This window comes from Pseudopodoces humilis, chromosome 4, assembly GCF_049639895.1.
Source record: "Pseudopodoces humilis isolate 2021_Gansu_Grassland_sample_001 chromosome 4, ASM4963989v1, whole genome shotgun sequence".
In the NCBI taxonomy this organism is placed as follows: Eukaryota; Metazoa; Chordata; class Aves; order Passeriformes; family Paridae; genus Pseudopodoces; species Pseudopodoces humilis.
Genome location: NC_142203.1, coordinates 17,944,968 through 17,965,124, shown reverse-complemented (window position 1 = coordinate 17,965,124; position 20,157 = coordinate 17,944,968). Strand labels below are relative to the sequence as shown.

General features: G+C 39.4%; 1 long non-coding RNA gene across 1 annotated transcript; it reads left to right on the top strand.

Moving 5' to 3' along the window:
• The first annotated feature begins 1,322 nt into the window (after positions 1-1,322).
• On the top strand, positions 1,323-16,393 carry LOC148184456 (uncharacterized). Its single transcript, XR_015772368.1, has 3 exons — positions 1,323-1,389; positions 14,751-14,865; positions 16,215-16,393. It is a non-coding gene; the product is annotated as an uncharacterized LOC148184456 (long non-coding RNA).
• Positions 16,394-20,157: the final 3,764 nt, after the last annotated feature.

Here is a 20,157-nt window from a genome sequence, read left to right as displayed (position 1 = left end):
AAGATAAATATGGGAATGGTCCAGGTTCAAAAAGCAGTCCCAAAATACAAACCTAGACTACTGGTATAATCTCAAATAGCTTGTTGCCATGCACCCCCCTTTTAGTTAGACCTAATAATCTTCAAGGAAGTGAAAAGCCTTTTTTGACCCTAGAAAATTTTTTAAGCCTGTCTTGGATTGAGACAGTTTAATGAGGTGGGGAGTACGAAATGAATAACCTGCCTCTTGATTCCAGCCAATCTCTTCCCACCAATGATGAATGAGATATGAGTAGATACAAGTGAAAAAAAAAAGTTCAGTAACAGAATGTCAACAGGCAAGGGAAAAGGGGGAAATAACATAAATTCACGATCTGCCACCCAAACAAAGAGACCCGAAATGCTGGAAATGCCCTTCCTGAGACCCTGCCCAGCAGGGACAGCTTCGGGCTTGCAGGACTGAGGGAGATGTTGCTCACTGGGGCAGCACCTCCCCTGCTGAGAGGCTCCTGCAGAACCCTCCCCAAGGCAGCCTGAAATCCCTGCTGCAGCCTCCCCCAGAAGAGGAGAAGAAAAATCCCCAAAAACTGAAAAGGGAAGAAAAGAACCTTTGCCTGAGCAAAGACCAGACCGCACATGAAGCAAATACCATGCAGCAAAGAAGCTCCCCGTGAGAGACAATTTTATAAACACCCATGATAGCACCCCCAGAAACACACACAAGGTGTCTGGCTATAGGGTCTTACAGAGTCAGAATTTTGGGGCACAGATAGATAAGGAATACACTAACATTATGGATCAATAGAAAATGGTTCAAAGGCAAAAGTAAATCATATGAGCAGAAGGCTGCTGGTGTTTGCCATGGACTTGTCTGCTGATACGCATGGACTTTATGATGTCTTAATCAAAATTAAAATTATCTTTTTCTATGTGATTTTTACAAGTATTAGCATTCTTCACTGGAACTAAAATTACCATATTAAGTGTACTTTACAAGAATATATTTTCACAGTATGGTTCATAGTATTCATACATTGAAATAGGCAGATCTAAGAAACAAGCATCATCACAGCTACACGGTATCAAATTGTCTTAATAATTCATCTAAGCATGTACTCACACACAGTAATCCATTGATGTTACATTACAGATTGCATCCCCGAAATGATTGATGATGTCAATCATTGTAGGAGAAGGGATTACAGGCAACATCACCCCTGATAAGTAACAGCTGTATTAATTACCCAATACAGCCTTGCCCCTGAAGAGTCACAGCTATTTCCAATAAAGATAAGTATGATAAAAGGGATGGGTTGGCTGGTTATGGGAGGACCTTGAGGGAAGGCCTGGAGGAAGAGGAATGGTCCAGGAGGACTGGACATAACAGGACAGAGAGAATCACTGCTGTGAGGTTAGTCTGGGTCTGCAGTTAGAGCCTGTTGTTGGAACCTGCATTAAGAGCCTGCGAAATAATATGTGCAGTCATAGTCTAGCAGGATATAACCAGCCATCAGAGGCTGCAAGGGAAACAAACCTACAGCAGGAGCTTGCTGTAGCCAGAGTCAGTTAATAGTTGGAGTCAGGATAACTGAGTTATAAAGAGGAGTAAACCAGGACATTTTCATACTGTGATAAACAAGAAGTCTGTGTCTCTGCTCATTTCTACCTCTAATGAGGGGGCTGTTGCAACAAATCATTATTTAATACAGCAATGTCCTTAGAGTTCCCTGCAGATGCCTTGCCTGCTCTTTGGCTCCCATTAGTCTCCAAAGCCTGTGCTTTAAAACATCTCATAGTTTTAATAATGAAGCCATTTAGCACATTGTTTGCTGTGGGATGTAGAAAATATAGTTGCATTAATTTTACTGGAAATATTCATGAAAGCATGTGAACACACTTAAACCCAGAAAATATAGAAGAGTCGTGCCACACACTGTAACACTGCTAACTAAGGCCAATGACAGAGGTGGTGCAGGAGCTGAGAAGAGCCCAGAGTGTTTGTTGCTATGTGTTTTGCTTTCTGATTTCACTTACCTTTTCAAAACTGGTTTCTAATTCCACATGCACATCCTGCAGCAAATTGAAGCCATTTCCAAAGCCGGGGCTGTGTTTTCACTCCTGTTCTGGACTCATGGGAGATTTTCCTTAAATCCTCTTTGCACTTCTAGAGTGCCCAGCCTTTACTCTGGAATTCCCACTCCTTCCAGGATGTCATCCTCTAGAAATTGCAGAAGATTTAAAAGGCTAATTTGTGTAGCACATGTATGTTCCGGGGATAACAGATGTCCAATTTTTTTAAAGGAACTGTATGTTTCGGTGCTAAAGAAATATGACTACTCCCATAACTCATTCAGCAGATGCCAATGAGTAGGGATGATGGTTCAAATTAATTTTCATTTAATTTTTTCTGTCTAGCTAAGAATCTTAGTTCTATCATCTTCTAGAAAGAGCAAACGAACAAAAAAGTGATAGCGAATGTCAGTGCTTATGAAATGTATCTCATTACACTGGATTCTCCTTTTCAGAAGAACAATAATTTAAAAATGGCCTAACGGAGATAAAAACTGCTGGAAGGGATTTCTCTAATTCTTTGGTTTTCCTGCATTCTTGAAGGAAAGCTTAAGACAAGTGGATGTAAATAAAATGCATAAAAAATACATATCTAACATTCCTACTGGCATTGTAAGAAATGTATGTTGCTCTGTCTGGCTGTGTTCTGGATATGAAATACTTCCCCTTCTCTCTACCCTCTAAAAAGATGTTCAAGTCTTTTCTGAGGTAGTCTCTCTCCTTTTCTCCAATATTGCACCAAAGTAAGTCTGCATAACTACATCTGATACATATTCAGACATTGTGTACAACGTATTGGTAAGCAAGCACATGATCCTGTAAATTATAGAATATTTAATGATCGACAATTGAATGGAAAGAAAAAGAAAAAAAATAAATACTGATCTTAGACTTTTCTCAGCATCTCAAGTTATTATTCTCTCTTTCAAGCCAACTGCTTCTTCTAATCCAATGCAGAGTCATAATAGCAATTAATTTGCAATGAATAAGCACCAGAGAAGTTTCTGCTCTCCACTGTAATGTCTGTAGAGATGAAACGGCCAACTCTGTTTTTAAAGCTGAAATTCACCATTCTGCTCCCACTTCTTCTGAGCTCACTGACATCAACAGAATTGCATTTGTGTAATTCTGATGTTACAAAAAAAGCTTTAGACTCCACATTCTAGTCTGTTGTGGGTTTTAGTTCATCTGGCTATTATTCTTCGGAATGGTGCTTAGGGGGGACACTGTACTGTGCTGTCCTGAGCTGTGTCCGGACTGCTGCTTTCAAAGGGATAAAGGTGGGAAGAGTACTTGTAAGGAAACAAAATACCAGAGTGGACAGAAGCTGTTAGCAGAAAAATACAGCAGGCAGTAGCAGTAAGACTGTCACAACTGCGTTGTTTTCAGATGCAGCAACAGAAATATTTGCAAACCAGGGGAGTGTCATGTTGCAATGTGACAGTGAGGGGTAGTGGGGGCTGGGGGGAAAGTTGTAGTTTCTTTCAGGTGCCTATGAAAGAAAGACCATGCTCCTATCTCTTTAGAGCCAAGGCTGTCCCTTTTTCCAGCATGTAATTACAGTGACATAAAATAAGCAAAGACGGTGGTAGTCAGCACCCAAAAATCTATTGTAACACCCTGAACATCTTTCATCTGCATTCTTGACATAGGTAAAATGTTAGAATTTGGCATAAAGTGACAAGACAATAAAAAAATCCCAGCAACAAAGAATTATTGTGTTATTCTTGTGTATTAAATTGGAGTCCTGGCTGCAGTAAGAGATGGTCTAATCAGCAAGGGAATAAAATGGTCTGAGGTCAGCCTCAGTGAATGACAACTTGGCAGAAAAGACATTTCAGTATCTTCCTACTGTGTCCTGCAGTTGATTGTAATAGCTGTTGATTGTAATGGTAGTTTGAGCCATTTTATATTATGGGAATTGTCAAAATCTGTATGATACAGTCTGTATGACTTTTAGGTTTACAAAAATAATCATTAAGAGTTGCAGCTAATGCAATCCACAGCCTTCCTAAATACTAGATGGAAGACCTCTCTTACCATACTTCTCCCCTAATTTCTGCATCTATCTGTCTTTTGCTATGCTATTATAGTAATTATTTGATTTGCACTTTTTCATTCTGAGGACCATTGTATGGATTGCTGGTTTGTTCGTGCTAGGAGCCTGTCATAACCCAGGAGAAGAGTCTCCTGCTGTTATGTAAATAACATTTAACGAAGCCTGTACTAGAATGACACTTTTGACCTCCAGACGACACATCATTACAAAAGGAGCATTTAGAAATTGCTGCTATTTGTATGGTTGCTTCGAGGGTACTCTTTTTTTCAGCTGAAATTTTACATTATTTTACAGCTGAGACAAAATACTAAAGAGCAGTCTAAAAAAAGATTTTTCTTCACCTTCCTCATATCCTATTTCTATCACTGTTTTCTTTTTCTTTCCCTGCTGGAAAAATGTAAAACTATCCTCTACCTTCAGTTGTGTCTAGCACATAGTATTTGGTTCTAATGGTATCAGCTTTTTTTAAAGTTTGTATTCATGATGGTGCAACCAGACTGAAAGTTTACAATATAATTGAACCACTATTTAATGCAACAGATTTTCCACATTTATTTTTTCATAGATAAAGTTTAAAAATAGTCTTGTTTTTGAAGAATATAAGTTTCCAGTCTGCCCCAGAATGCACTTTTTTAGCCTATTGAATATCTACAGTTGTGGCTTCCAAGTGTATTTTTGACTTTTGACCAACACTTTATTTAAACCAACTAGTCTTTTAAAAATTAAAATATATGCCATGAAGAAGAAAAATAAAGTGAAGCTGAATATGTTTCAGCCATAAAGGGTTCATCTCTTAGTTATGTCAGGGGAAAAAATAGCTGATCTATGAAAAAAATTTGACACCAAACGTGTACAACATTAGTCATATATTTTAATGGGTCTTGCTAGAATTCATAAATTTGATGACTATTTCTTTCTAGTTGCTTCTGCTTTCACTGAACTAGTTTGCAATTGTGGAGGGTTGGGATGGCTGCAACATTCCTTTAACCAATAAGAAATTGCAGCTGTTAGAAAAGAATCTGTCTGCTAAATTTGAAAACATGTTTTCAGTATAACTCTTCAACACTGAGTTTAGCATTATTAGGGGTCTCTTCAAATGAAACTGGTTTTCGTATTTTAAAATTATTTTCATAATTCCCCACAACTTTTTTCCTGTTCTCCTCCTGTGTCCATCACTCTGTTTTTCTTGACAGAAAAAGTACATCTGTGGAGGAAGCAGAAATGTAACCAGAACCCAACACTTTCAGTTGTATTTTTTTTTTTATGTTTAACTTAGGATTTCTTTTCTTCACTTACAATTGGTTAAAGGAAAATAATTAAGCATTGTGCTTTTCTATTGCATTTTTATTGGGAAGAAAGGGGAAAGATAATAGAAATGACAAAAAATGCTAAACTCATAATTAAAAGAACTTGTTTTTCTGAAGAAACATTTTAGCACCTTATATGAAAATGAGTTTTTTAAAAAAAAAGGTTTTTGTGAACCTTTAATATGGATGTTAGCAGAGATATTTCCAACCACTGTTGGTACTAAAGAGGAGACAGAAGCCTTTTAATGCAATAACAGAAAAGGTAATTTTTATTTGATCCTGAAGTGTAGCCATTAGTATTTGCCTTTTGGATTCTTTTCCACAACAAAAAGTGTTTATGCAGAATGCTTACTAAAAGTATAATAGCAATAACAGTAATGATAATAATTCCAGACTTACATAAACAGTAAAGTCAATTAACAAAACTAGTGACATAACACAGAATGTTAAGAGTAAGAATATCTCAGCAGGAGGCTATTTTTCCTGACATTTGAAAGTTTGAGTCTATTGTATTAAAAAAAAGAGTGCTGTGAATGCAGAAAAGAGGTATTTATGATGGAGAGAGCTGACCGTTGTGACAGCTAGATATTTTAATTGTAAACTGTGGATTGGCCTTTTTAATTTTACAGTTTGAAGCAAAGAATTGCATCAACCTTATTTACTCCCTTTCTCCCACCATAAGTTTTTCACAAGCTAGACTCCTCTGTGGAGATCCTGTGAGGTCTGTCTCAGTTTTTCTACATTTGTTCATCTTTATTCACATTGTGAATAAAAGAGCAAGAGCTCTTTCTAGCAGTGTTCTTGATCTTATCTTTTTGGCCTATAGTAGTACAATGTAATTTTAAGAATCCAGCTAATTTCTCTTTAAATAGTAAGAAATAATCCACACCTTCCCTCCCAAAAAGCCCAGGCACCTGAAAAAAAATCCTAAAACACAAATGAACTCCTTTATCTCATCCTCTTCTTCCTCTCCCCCCCTCTCAGTGAAGACTAATAACTACCTGTACTCTGCATGCTGTGGCTTATATTGTACAACTGCAGCATGTAATCAAAGCTGACAGGTGAACCCCCAAGCAAAATTATTTTCTGTTCATGAATAGAAAAAATCAGAAAAAACATAGGCATGCAGCTAGCACAGATCACAGATCCTAGAGAAACACTGTTATGCTTTCTCACTATTAAAAAAGCTCTTACTGTAAGATACTCTCATAAAGGGAAGAACCCCAAATAATATTTTCCAGAGCTTTTTCTTTCTGTAACTATCTAAAAGTAAGAGGAAGTTATTTCATTTTTTTTCTCTCTCTCTCTGTATCCTTTTGTACCTTTTTCTATTTTTTTACTGTGTGACAGTATATATTTTGATCTGATTTGAAAGTAGTCAAGGGCAAGAACAGAAGGAAAAAGAACTTTTGATTTTAGATCTACACCAAAGCTCAGTGACTAGGCAGGAAGACAACTAAGGAGCCTAAGAGAAAATCAGAGAAAGAGAAAATTGGCCACAACCAACATGTAAAACCCCACACAGATTTCTAAAACATGAAGAAAAACTGAAATAGAATTTGATTCCACTGTGCTTCCTCCTGCTGCTCTCACTGTTGAACTCAGTGTTACTGAGAACCCAATTTGCAATGCTGTCCTTACCCCTCAATGAAAAAGAAAAAGGCAATGGGAAAGGGGTGGTGGGGGGAGAAGGGGAAAGGGAAGGGGAGAATAAAGGTGTGACTGTAGGTTTTTGACTGTATAAGAGTTTCCCATCAGGAAATGTTAGTTGAATCATTTCTGCTTTCTCTATAGCAAACAGGGGACAAACATGGAAGAATCCTTTAAAGGCTTTTGTTAAGGTCACCATACTCAAGTAAATAAACTTTTAAGAAACATCTAAATACTTTAAGGCCTTACAATGGTTAAAAAAAAAGCCTGGTTACAGGAGGACCTTCTCTTAAAAGAGATGCTGTTTTCCTCTGGTCCATGAAATGTACATGAGGGACTTGCTTGTTTCGATACAAAATGGATTAAAAATTCTAATTTAGTAATTTTGGGAAAGCCTTTACAACATCTTGTAATATCTAACAAAGCAAAATCTAACCAAAGTAGAGAGTAGACTAATTTTTGGTTTTTTACTCTGACATATTCTCGCAATGTCTTTTGAACTTCATTGATGCCTACAGAAAAACTGTGACTTTTTTTGTTTTCACCATGAAGATACTTCTGCTTATGCATGAGCACATCATTTAATCTTTATTCAGACTGATAATAATATTTGATATTCTGAGGAGAGGAAAAGACATGTTTCAGCAATAAAACCTAGAAAACCAAAGACTGTTGGTCTAGGTTTGTAAACATACAAAACTTAGCACAAGCTTTTAGGTACCAAAATGCTACATACATTCCTGACTGTACAAGACAGTGGATTTTGGTGGGTTTTAGCTTTTCTCTACTGAAGAAATCAGATGATAGCAATGAAGAATATGTGGGTTCAGTAAATAATTCCAGCCAAAATCATAAAGCATGATTCCCATCCAAGACTCCATTTTGTGACAAAATTTAATAGGACATTCATTGCTCATTCCTGCTTTTAGGCTTGATGTTGTGACCTAGTAACACTGTTTATTCTGCAAAATGATAATAGAACACAACAAATCTTATGGTTGATTTTTTTTTTTTTCCTCACAAGATTCACTTAGGAGAGTTGAAAAGAGCTGCTTCAAACAGCTATGAAAAACCTGGGCAAAGAATCTGTCTCTTAATTTGACTTAGGTGCATTGTCCTAGAGGAGATATCCTTTTCATGCACCCACATCAGGAAGACAAGGGAGGATTTTTTTTCCTCAGATTAGTCCATTTCACTGAATATGGCACAATCGCAGCATCAGTTCTTAATATTTCTCTGTTTTATGGCTTGAAAATTCTGCTAAGAGTAAGCACAGATTTTTCCTCTATTGATTTTTTTTTCTGATTTAATTATAAAATATTGTAGGGAATAGGGAAGACATAGTATCAACTTGGGAGGTGTCAGTCTTAAAGAGAAAAGACATGAGAATACGTAACTAGTTCCTATGTATGCGAGACGAAGTTAATTCCTGTTTTTATGCTGGTAGTCAGTAGTGGGATTCCCTGGGGAGGGCTAGGAATCAAGCTTTTATTCAGACCTGAGAGCAGTGAATGTAAACACTTGGAACCAAAGAATATTTTAACTTCCAAGGGAGATCAAGGGAAGTATTCAGTCCAAACCTTCCTCAATACAAGCCTAGCTCTATATACCTTGCTCATGTCTATGCCCAGCTAAATTCTGAAGGTCTGCAAGGAAGGTGGTTTCACACCCTCTCTGAGCAATCTCTTCCACTGCTTGAACCTACTCATGATGATAAAGTTTTTCCTAGGATTTACCCAGCATATCCTAACAAAGCTCTCAGCTTCATTCTCCTTCTATCCTCTTCATTAGGCATCAGTGGACAACCATTCATTCTCTCCCTTGCTTTTTATTATTTTTTGAGGCCAAACAAATCTAGCTCTCGACACTCTTTTCATGACCTGTGCTAGAACATCTTGAACAGCACTGTGGGAGGAATCATGTGTGTCTTGTTTGCCTCATTTTTTTACCAGTTGGTTTTCCCTCATTTGGAAATACTGCTGTGGAAACACAGTCAATCAAAACAAAGTACACTTGCTGTGTGCATATAGGTAATTTATATAGAGCACTATCTTTACATGTAAAACAGAAGATGAAAGGGACCTTTGTGAAAATGTAGAAGCACATATTTTTCAGTTTGTCCTTTTAATTTAATTTGCAGAGAGTTTTATTTTTCCAGACTGCTACCAAAGACTTGCTCTGCTGGTTGAGACATTAGTGAGGCTAAAATCTTAGTTCTGTCACTGGACAGAAATGTTTATATTTTTCTTCTTTTTTCAATCAGGATATGATCTTGGAACATAAAATTTTCAGAAATATATATTTATTGTTTATATATATTATGTATATAGTTGTATATATATACGTGTAATATGTAATATTTGTTGAATCTTCAGACAAAAGTTTCTGAATTTAAAATTATTTTACAGTGTGTCTTGTTTAATGAGGTATTAGAAAACATTTGCAACATAAATACACTTGTTAGGAATCCTAAAACTGATTAAATGAAGATGCCTTTGGTGGAAGTTAGCCATGGTAACTTTAAACATGGTCATTTAAACAGTCTGTGTAGCATCAGTGACAGCTGGAATATCTGATATTGACCATTTATTCCTAAGGAAACAAGTTTAGTTCTTGAAAATATTTAGTTCTTGAGCTGCCTACAAGTGATGTAAACAAGCAATTTTTTTTCACCTTGGTGGGAACTCGACAGAAGGGTCAATCTTTAAGTACCTGGTATTTCACTTGTGCCAAGAGATTCTTGGAGGAATCACTGGTGCCAAGAGATTCTTGGAGGAATCATGGTTGAAATGAACACTTTCTCTGCAGTTGCAGTATTTTAGAGAGACTCTCCTTCTGCAATTTTCATTTCTTCAGTATTTCTTAGTAGCACTACTTCTTTACTTGTTATTTTGGTTTTTTCCCTAAGGTGTTTTGCATTTCCTGTTTCCCCTGCCCCTGCTTTTATTGCTGTCCAGTGACCATGTCACATTAAAGGTGTGGTCATGATTTTCTTAGCAGCTCTGGATGGAGATTATCTAAGCAACTCTTCCCTTATGACATGGTTATAGAAAGCACACACAGCTGTAGTTGCTGGAGGCAGGTTTTTAAACACAACCCTGTTCTTAGGAAGCATATCCTAGCATCAAACTCCAGAACTTTATTAATCAGAGTATCCAGACTGGTAAAATACATGGCTTTGATATTTGTTTAATAAGAAGTTTCTGGTGGTACCACTACCCACAGATATTAAGAATTTTACAAACAACATTTTTCGAAGACCATGGCCGAACACCTAAAAAAACTGTTTTTTTCAGAAAGGTGTTACCATTACAAGCACAACTATTACCAGAATAGTTATGGGGAAGATGTTCTTTGGTTAAGAGAACAAGCAGCTGAGCCAAATTGAAGAGGGATAAATTCAACCAGGTCAAACTGGACTTTGGCCTTGTTTCAAGACTCTTTATGTTTTTCTGAACCTCTATGTTCTTATGCTTTTATACCCAAGACAAATTTTCTTTTTCCTGTTTCCTCAAGGACTACATGTCTGATGTGACTCAAGCCTAGTTCAGACTCATGCTCTGTTCACAAAACTGAGACAGAAAATAAGCAGGTGTTTTCCCACAAATTCTTTCAGATTTAAAATTGAAAAACATCAGATCCTCTTGGCTGGAAGATAAAGTGGGAAGCAATTTTTCACACAGGAAAAGGCTTCCTATTTTTCACTTTGGAACCCAGAATGAGTCTTCCCTTTCTCTTTTGAAATTTTTTTTAAAGCCAAAATATTATTGCTTTTTATTTTTTGTATTTTTTGAAATAAACAGACATAACAGAAAAGCACTATGAAGCAGCAGACGATCTGTGTGGCTGCATACCTTTCTAAAAAAAGATAAAGAAATACACATAGATGAAAATTCTTGATTTGATTTTTATTCCTTTTTGCTATTTTTACTAAGTTGATGAAGCCTTGCTTTTTGTTAAAGTCTACTCATTCTTCTGTACTAAAAAGAGAAATTCCAAGGGATCTGTGGAAGATAACCAGACAACATTATTTAGAAACAAGGAAGAAACTTGTATTTTTTATGTTTCAAACCTGGATAAGTACTTAACTTTCTATTTTTCTGTTGCTAAATTGATTCATTCAAAGACATCTTTAACTATAGCTCATTTGCGATGAATTGGATTAAATGAAAGAAGACGATTCAGAAAGCGTTAGAGATACCAAAGATGAGAGTATAATGGACAGCCAGTCTGCTCATTTTTCCTGGGAATGATAGACTATAAATAGCTGTCTTTTGCCCTCCAGTACACACATTCAAGTCCCATTGAAGTCAGCAGTGCAGAAATCAATGGCAACTCTGTGTGTATGTATCAGAGCAGATTTTTTGTTCAGGCAAATGCTTTGTACTTTGTATAGGAAGACCTAGAGATTATAAGAAATATGAAATGTTCAGAATAGTAATATCACCCACAAATCCAGCTAATCTTGCTCTGTATATTTGACTGTACTAGGGCATTCTTAACATATGTATACAATATACACCAAAATAGATTTAAAATAGGCATGCATATAAATATACACAGCATATTTTACCTATATTATGTTAAATTATATTTTTAGCAGAAAATAGAGGTTGTGTTTTTACTATTTACTTCAGTTGTGATTATTTTTTTGTGTTTTTTAATTCTTGTATGAGAGGCATTATTCCTCTCACGTGGACTGTGTTCTGTACATGTTTACACAGTGACACTAGATTCAGCCTTATATTTGTGTCTGCTTTCTCCAGTTCAATCTTCTGAACACAGAGAATTGCTCATTTTGGCAAAGAGTGAGTTCACAGGATCATAGAATCATTAAGATTGAAAAAGACCTCTAAGATCATTGAGTCAACCATTAACCCAGCACTACCTTGTTTATCACTAAACAATATCCCCAAGTGCTGCATCCAAAAACCTTTTGAAAACTTCTGGGAATGATAGTTACACCTCTTTCTTGGACAGCCTGCTCCAATGCGCAACCATCCTTTCAAAGAAGAAATATTTTCTGATATACCCCTACTGGAGATCGAGGCCATTTCTTCTTGTCCTGTCCCTTGTTACTTGCGAGAAGAGACTTCTCCCCATCTGTCTTCAGCCTCCTTTCAGGCAGTCATTGAGAGGGTTAAGGTCTTCCCTGAGATTCCTTTTCTTCAGGCTAAACACTCCCAACACCGTAGCCACTCCTCATATGACTTGCTTTTCAGATCCCTTCCCAGCTCTGTTGCCCTTCCCTGGACCCTCTCCAGCATCTCAGTGTCTTTACTGAAGTGAGGGTCCTAAAACTGAATACAGAATAGAGTGTGGCCTTACCAGTGCAAAGTACAGGGGTTCAGTCACTGCTCTGGTCCTGTTGGCCACATTTGTTCTGATCTAAGCCAAGATGCCCCTGGCCTTCTTGGCCACCTGGACACATGGCTGGCTCATAGTCAAGTGCTGACCAGCATTCCCAGCTCTTTTTCTACTGGGCCGACTTCCAGCCATTCTTCCCCTGGTCTGCACTGCTGCAGGGGTCTGTTGTTGACCCAAGGGCAGGACGCAGCACTTGGCCTTGTTGAACGTCATACCATCAACCTCTTCCATCAGTCCAGTTTGTCTAGGGTCCTCTGGAGATCCTTCCTGCCATCCAGCACCAACTTGGTGTCACTGCAAAGTCTCTGAGGGGGCCATCCCCTCATGCAGACCATTGACACAGGGGTTGGGCAGGACCGGCCCCAGGACTGAGCCCTGGGAACACCACTGGAGACTGGCTGCCAGCGGGATGCAAGTCCATTCACAACCACTCTCTGGGCCCAGTGAACCAGACAGTATTTCAGACTGTGAACTGTGCATATGTCCTGGACATGGGAAGCCAGCTTCTCCAGGAGAATCCTGTGGGAAATGGTGTCAAGGGCTTTACTAAACTCTAAGGAAACAACATCCACAATCTTTCTCTCATTGACTAAATGGGTGTCTTGATTTAGAACACAGATGCCTACTAGGGATGGCAGGAGCCTCCCTTGGAACGAGAATGTAAACCCCTTCTCTCCGAATTATTATAATTCTGAAATCAAGGGCTCTCAGGCAGAGATTTGGGGATAGGAATAACAGTTCTTTACTGGTAAAACCAGTAAACAACAATAAATACAACAAACAACACTAACTACAGTGTTAGCAAGAAAACAGAACCAGGGGCCCTGTGACAGCCTTCTTGGCCGAGACAGGAAGGGATGGAGGACAGGCTTTGCCTCACAAACACCCTGCGGGCACAGGATGCTGGTGCTCCTGCCAGACTTTGGAAACACCCAGCTGGAACAGCAGGGATGAGCAGAGTTCCCAGGCTGGTGGACGAGATGTATCAAGTTCTGTGGCAGTGGCTAGCACTGCAGCATGCCCTGGTGGGACAGGGGGTGCGGGGGTCCATAGACGAAGAACAGAAGAAAAAGAAGCTCCTCTGGGTCACGGCAATTTCCCTTCTCCCAGTAACCACAGCTCCCTGTGTGTCCTGCCCTGAAGCCCCAAGGAAAACCAGCCTGCCCCCAGCTACCCCTACCCTCTCTTTTTCCTGCCCCACTTCCTCCCTGGGCCCAGCTGAACTATTTGTGTTCAATAAGTACCAATCACTGCCAGTAGTCAGGTTTCCCTGCAAATAACAGGTAAGAATTCTATAGGTGTGCAGGAAAAAAAGGAAGGACACTCAACCTCCAACAATGGGTCATCCTGTTATAGTGCAAGATCAGGTTGGTCAACCAAGACCTGCCTTTCCTAAATCGGTGTTCTCCGGGCCTCTGCTTGTCTTGCAAATGCCATGTAATGGCATTCCAGGTGATCTGCTCCTCAACTTTCCCTGGCAGGCTTAGGCTGACAGGCCTCTAGTTCCCCAGATCCTCCTTACAGCCCTTTTTGTAGTTGGGCATCATATCTGACAATTTTCAGTCAATGACCTCTCCAGTTCGCCAAGGCTCCTGGTAAAAAATGCAAAGTGCCTTGGCGAATTATTCCACCAGGTCCATCAATACTGTTGGGTGGATGCCATCTGACCCTGCAGACTTGCATGTGTCCAAGTGGTGTAGCAGGTCACTGACAAAATGGTTGACCCTGGATTATGGGGGCTTCATTTACTCCTTATCTCTGTTTTCCACCTTCGGGGCTTGGTGCCCTGAGGACAACAGGTCTTGCTGTTCAAGACTGGGGCAAAGGAATTAAGTATCTCAGGCTTCTTCTTATCCTTCGTCACTATGTTTCTGTCTATATCCTGTGAAGGGTGGAGATTCTCCTTAGCTCTCCTTTTGTTGCTGATGTATTTTAAAAAACATCAGTTGGGTCTTTTACAGCAGTAGCCAGACAAAGTTCTACCTGGGCTTTGGTATTTCCAATTTTCTCCCTGCAAGGGAGAAAACACTTGTGACAGATTATAATGGTGCCAAAAGCGTGGATTTTGAACAAGCAGAAAATTTAAACTGGAACAAAATACTAGGCAAGGTGGGAATATCTCTGTCTTCCTATATGGAATTTGTTTGCACTTATAAATGCTGTACGTGAATGTATTCCTAAATATTTTTACTGCTAAAATAGGAAACTGATCTTTTGCTTTCATTTTATATTTTCACTCTATTTTACTCCATAATTGAGGGCACCATTGGACAGGCTACCAACAATTTTTGTTAAAAATTATAAATTGTCATTATACAGAAGAGACTCTCTCTCCAGATGATAAGGTCTATCCAAACTGGAAGATGTATCCAACAATAAAAAGTTGATTTGTCCAGAGTCTGCAGTGACGTTTTACCAATCTCAATAACAACTGGTAAGTGCCTCCTGTTGGCTGTAATACTATGTTTTAATGACCAAATAAACAGTTTATGTACCATTCTTGGCAAGAAACCCCATTTGCTGAGGCAGGTTAGGCTTACTATTTTTTTCATATGTTGCTTAGCTGGGTTTTTATTGAATGTTTTCCCCTAATTCATTGTTTCTACTCATTTGTATATGAACCAAGAAGCAGTGAGACAGAATAATCCTAGAACCATTTGTCTCGCTTTTAGAAGACAGGTGTCTGCTAGGGAGAGCAGGAGCCTCCCTTGGGATGACAGAATGTAGACCCCCTCCCTCCGAATTATTATAATTCTGAAATCAAGGGGCTTTCAGGCAGAGATCTGGGGATAGGAATAACAGTTCTTTACTGGTATAACCAGGCAAACAAACAACAATAACTACAGTGTTAGCAAGAAAACAGAACCAGGGGCCCCGGGACAGCTTTCTCAGCTGAGATGGGATGGAGGAGAGGTTTTGTTTTTCACAAACCCCTCGGGCAGTCAGTCCCGGTGCTCCCGCAGGGCTCCGAGGAACAGTCGGCTGGAACAGCAGGGATGAGCTGAGATCCTGGGTCGGTGGCTGAGGTGTATCAGCAGCTCCGCGGCGGTGCCTGGCACTGCCACCTGTCCCGGCAGGACAGGGGCTGTGAGGCCACCAACCAAGAGGGAAGAAGGAGAAGAAGTAGCAGCTCCGTCTGGGTGATGGCGAAATTCCTTCTCCCCACCGCAACAGCTCTGCGCCCAAAAAATGTCTTTCTCCGAAGCTGAAGAAAAGCCCACCAAACTGTCCCCACCCTCCTTTTTCCTGCCCCCTTCCCCCCCTGGGCCCGGCCGCTCTTTTTCTTTTGTCGAGCACCCACCAAGTACCCACAGTTAGGTTGTCTCCGCAACTAATGGGTAAAAATTCCACGGGCAAGCCAGAACAAAAAAAAGGGCACCTAACCCCCAACACCATCATTTGAACAACAGCCTAACCTCTGCAGCTATAAAGGCTGGAAAGAGAGAAAGAAGAGAGGCTACTTGTGGTGAGGGAAAAATTCCTTTCCTGTGGTGGCTTCCACCTTTACAGAACAATGGACAAGATGAGAATTCACTCAGGAAATTTTCTAAAGCAGAAAACTGTCCCTGTCTTATTCTATATAGAAAATTGCAATCAATCCTTTTATGGTCCTCATCCAATGTCTTCAAGGAACAGTAAAGAAATACCAGGAGCATGGAGTATGGAAGGTGGTCACCTGCTCATATAGTTAGGAGTAATTGTTTTGACTGTGTCTTTCCAGCTCTTTGTGACCATGAAATATTTTACATTTTCTTACACCTTTTTGTCTCATTTGTATGACAGGTAAAATTCAACTGCAAAAAGAAGTACTCCAAACACTCTCCACAATCAATGGAATTCCTTTGGTTTCGACTGAAGCACCGCCTTTGCTTTCGGGCAGCAGGCAAACCTTTAAGAGACTGTCAGCTGAGAATCTTTTCTTGGATGTAATACCAGGACATTTGAGTGTATGAGGTGCTATTTTGAAATGGTGCACAGAGCAGTGAAGATCTTAGCAATAATATTTAGCTTGCCAGGAAGCAGAGTGTATTTATTCTTTTCTTCAGAGCCTTATTTACGGTACACTGGGACTTCTGAGTAAAGGAATGGCAAACTTAATGAAACATTTGATTGGTATTAATTACTTTCCACTTAATTACCTGCCATGTGGATCTTGTTGAGCTATTGATTACTGGGAAACATACATCCCACTGGGGATAGTGTGATTTAACTTCATCCAATGAGTCAATTAGCCCAAGTAACACTGGGAGAGCTGGTGCTCTGCCTTAGTGAGTGGGGTTTCTCGCCAAGAATGGTACATAAGCTGTTTATTTGTTCATTAAAACACAGTACTACTGTCAACAGGAGGCACTTATCAGTTGTTATTGAGATTGGTAAAATGTCACTCTTTCATCAAAGATTAGCAGCAGTTCATAGCTGCAAAGTGGGTGAAAAACCCTATCAGGTTTGAAAGCACAGTTGACCGCATGAGGTCAACACATTAACCCCTGTTTGCTTCTCATTTGTGAGAACTTCAGTTACAAATTTGTGTCAGCTCTCCCAAGTGCAAAACATCTTTCAATGTCATTAATTCAGAAGCTGTGAGACAACAGACACTGAACTGTGGCATGTGACATTCAATTAATTTCACCAAGAGTGAAACACATGGTATGTCCTCCACCCCACCAAAACTAAATACTAATATTGTTCTTTAGTGAGGATGATCTTCCTAACTGACAAGAACAGTCTGCTGTCTTCTCATGAATTAATCTGAGAAAGAAAAGATCTTTTATATTTTCTTTCTTTCCTCCCTTGTGATTTAAATTAGACAAAGAAACCATTATTCCTATTGATAGTTCCCTCGGTATATAACTGAAGGTATAAAAACAACCATCTTGGCTGGAAACAATAATTAAAAAACCAAACCCCACAAACAAATAACCAAACAACAGTAAAAAAGTCCCTAAAACCCAAAACAAAATCTCAAACAAACTACAACAAAACAAGGGAATGGAGACAGAGAATTAATTTTTTTCAATGAAGTCTTAAAGTAAATCTTTCATGGAATGAGTAAAGGAAAATTTTTGAGTATTTGAATCAGATAAGTTACTTTTAAATATGTTTAGATTGAAATGGAATTTGGAGATCATGTTATACAATACATTTGAAAGATAGATTATCACAGTGGTGGGTTAAAAACGTCATTCTAAAATGAGAATTCTCTAGGAAAACTGAACAACTAAAGAAATAACTGACCACAAGTGCTTGATTACATTAAATTAGATATATACAAATGTGTAAACCAGAAACATTGATGTGAGAAATGAACTTGTAAAAATTCGTAAAAAATCTAAATAAATGTATATAACAATAATGATATAAAATATAAAGTACAGTATGACACACAAGCCCTTCCCAGATCTAGCCACGAATTCCCACTCAAAGGATAACGATCCTAGCCGGCGCCCATCAACAAAAGAATAGACAGGACGCGGCCCATCAAGCTGACAGGGAAAAAAAAAAAACTCCTCAAACTGACAAGGACAGGCTCGGTGACCATCAACGGGGAAGAATAGACAGGACACGAAACATCAAGCCAAAACGGAGAGGCACCGACGAGATATTCATCACCGGACCCGAACACCTCGCCTTGCGGGCTACCGTTGGGGGAAGCCATCAGGTAAACAAAAGGAAAAATCCAGCCGAAATATCCATCGGCTCCAACCCGGATCCAGCCATCCCATCCGGATGGCCTGAACCACAAGAGCCACTCAGAATTTCTTTACATATGAGGAGACTCGGTCCGGACGTCCATTCGACTCTATTCTCCAATGCCAGGAAATCAATTCATACGACAATCAAGGACTGTTGATGAATGGTGCCTGCCTGGAATTTGGCCTCAAGGCTAAAAATCCCTATAAAAACCCCGGACAGTTTACCCTCCTTCGTGGATTTGGGAACACCTATACCTTTGGGTATAGACCCCTGTCCACCCAGCGCTGCGCTGTTTGTTTTATTGTGGTTTTCCCTCATTGTTTATTTTTTATAAAAATTGTTTTATAATAAATTGTTTTTATTTAACCCAAATCTGCCTTTGCATTTATAACAATTGACATGGGGACAGACTCTTAATTTTCTTCTGTTAGAAGAGTCATAAGAGATTATTTATGAGATTATTTACTTGGTAGTGACCTGAATAAGAATTTGTAAACATTGAGAAAAGCATTCAAGTATCTGCCATTAGTGTATGACATGTTTTACTGATGCTACAATTTTACTTAATAGAATACATTAATTTCCACTTTACAGTTCTCTTTATACTCTTACGTAGAAGTATAAACTACCTTTTAAATATTTTGAATAATCAGAAATGGTACAGATTTATTCTAATTTTAAATCAACTTTTTCATGCTTGAGAAGGTCATTGGGTTTGATGGGTGTGAAAATATTATTCTTGCAAAATAAGAAAACCAGATAAATTCAACAGATTGAATTCTTGGTAGAAGACATATTGCTTTTAGGGATGGATCAATTATAAAATTAAACCCAGAAATATTTAATGTAATGAGTTTTTTTAAAGGTTTTGTGTCATTTAAAGTTAACTACAGTGAAGTATATGAAGACTTTACACATGACTTGTTGTAGTCAGCAACCTCAGGATCTCATCCAGAGAAGCTGCAGGATTCTGGGGACCAGCATGGAACACCAAGACGGGCCTTTGTTCATGAAACCATTTATTCAGCATGGGAACAAACTCAGACCCAGAACAGAAAGCCCTGAACAAAGGCAGAGCAGGGGTTTTTGAGAGACAGAACTTTTGAGGGTCTCCACCCTTGAGGGTGGAGTTCAGGGCCAGGGACCACTAGAAACACAGCAAGGGAGAAACCCCCAGGGACTCAAACCCAATCAGAACCCCTGGGCCACCCTTCACAAGGGGTTTGGGGTGGGACAGTGTAACGCTTTGTCTCCCCTGAGGCCGCTGCCACATCTATTCCTTTTTGTTTTGTTTTGCTTTGTTTTTTTGTTTTTTGTTTTTTTTTTCCAAATTTTAATTTGGAGCTCAAAATGTTTCCAAAACCATAAAATCTCACCTCCTCCACAGAGCACCCGCTTTGCTTTGTGGGACGCTAAAAGCTCAATAACAAAACACATTAAGCAAACAAACAAACAAACCCCAAAATTAAAAACAAACACTTAAATCTCAGTAAACAGTGATGGTACTCAATACAAATATAATGGTTTTTTAGTTCAATCTCTTCCAGTTTAGGATTTTCTTTCAGGAAGGGTGCAGCTCTTAGATCTCCTCTCAGGAGGGGTAGAGTTCTTCCATCTCCAGTTTCTGCTCCGGTTCCCATGTGGGTGTCACCCCTTTAGACGATCTCGGTGAAACACTGGCTTTGGGAGCTCGGTTACAGTTTTGATTTCCCCGGAGGAGGTGTTGCCCATGATGGAAAAGGCACAGCCCCCAGGGGTGGAGCAGCTGGAGAAAGGGGTGGGAGCGAAGCAGGAGTTACTGGGGGAAGGGAAGGTTCAGGCCTGGAAAAGAAGGAGCAAGACACGAAAAAGGGATCCCAGGCCATGTGGCCAGCGCCATCTTAGGAAGGGGAGGAGGGTCCTGGGACAGACTTTCCCGGACAGGGAACGGGGAATATGGAAAGACAAAGGGTGAAGGAGGACACGGGACAGCGGGCAGGTGGCAGCAGACCTGCATGACTCTGGATGTTCTCTGTCCCTTGCCTGCCTTCAG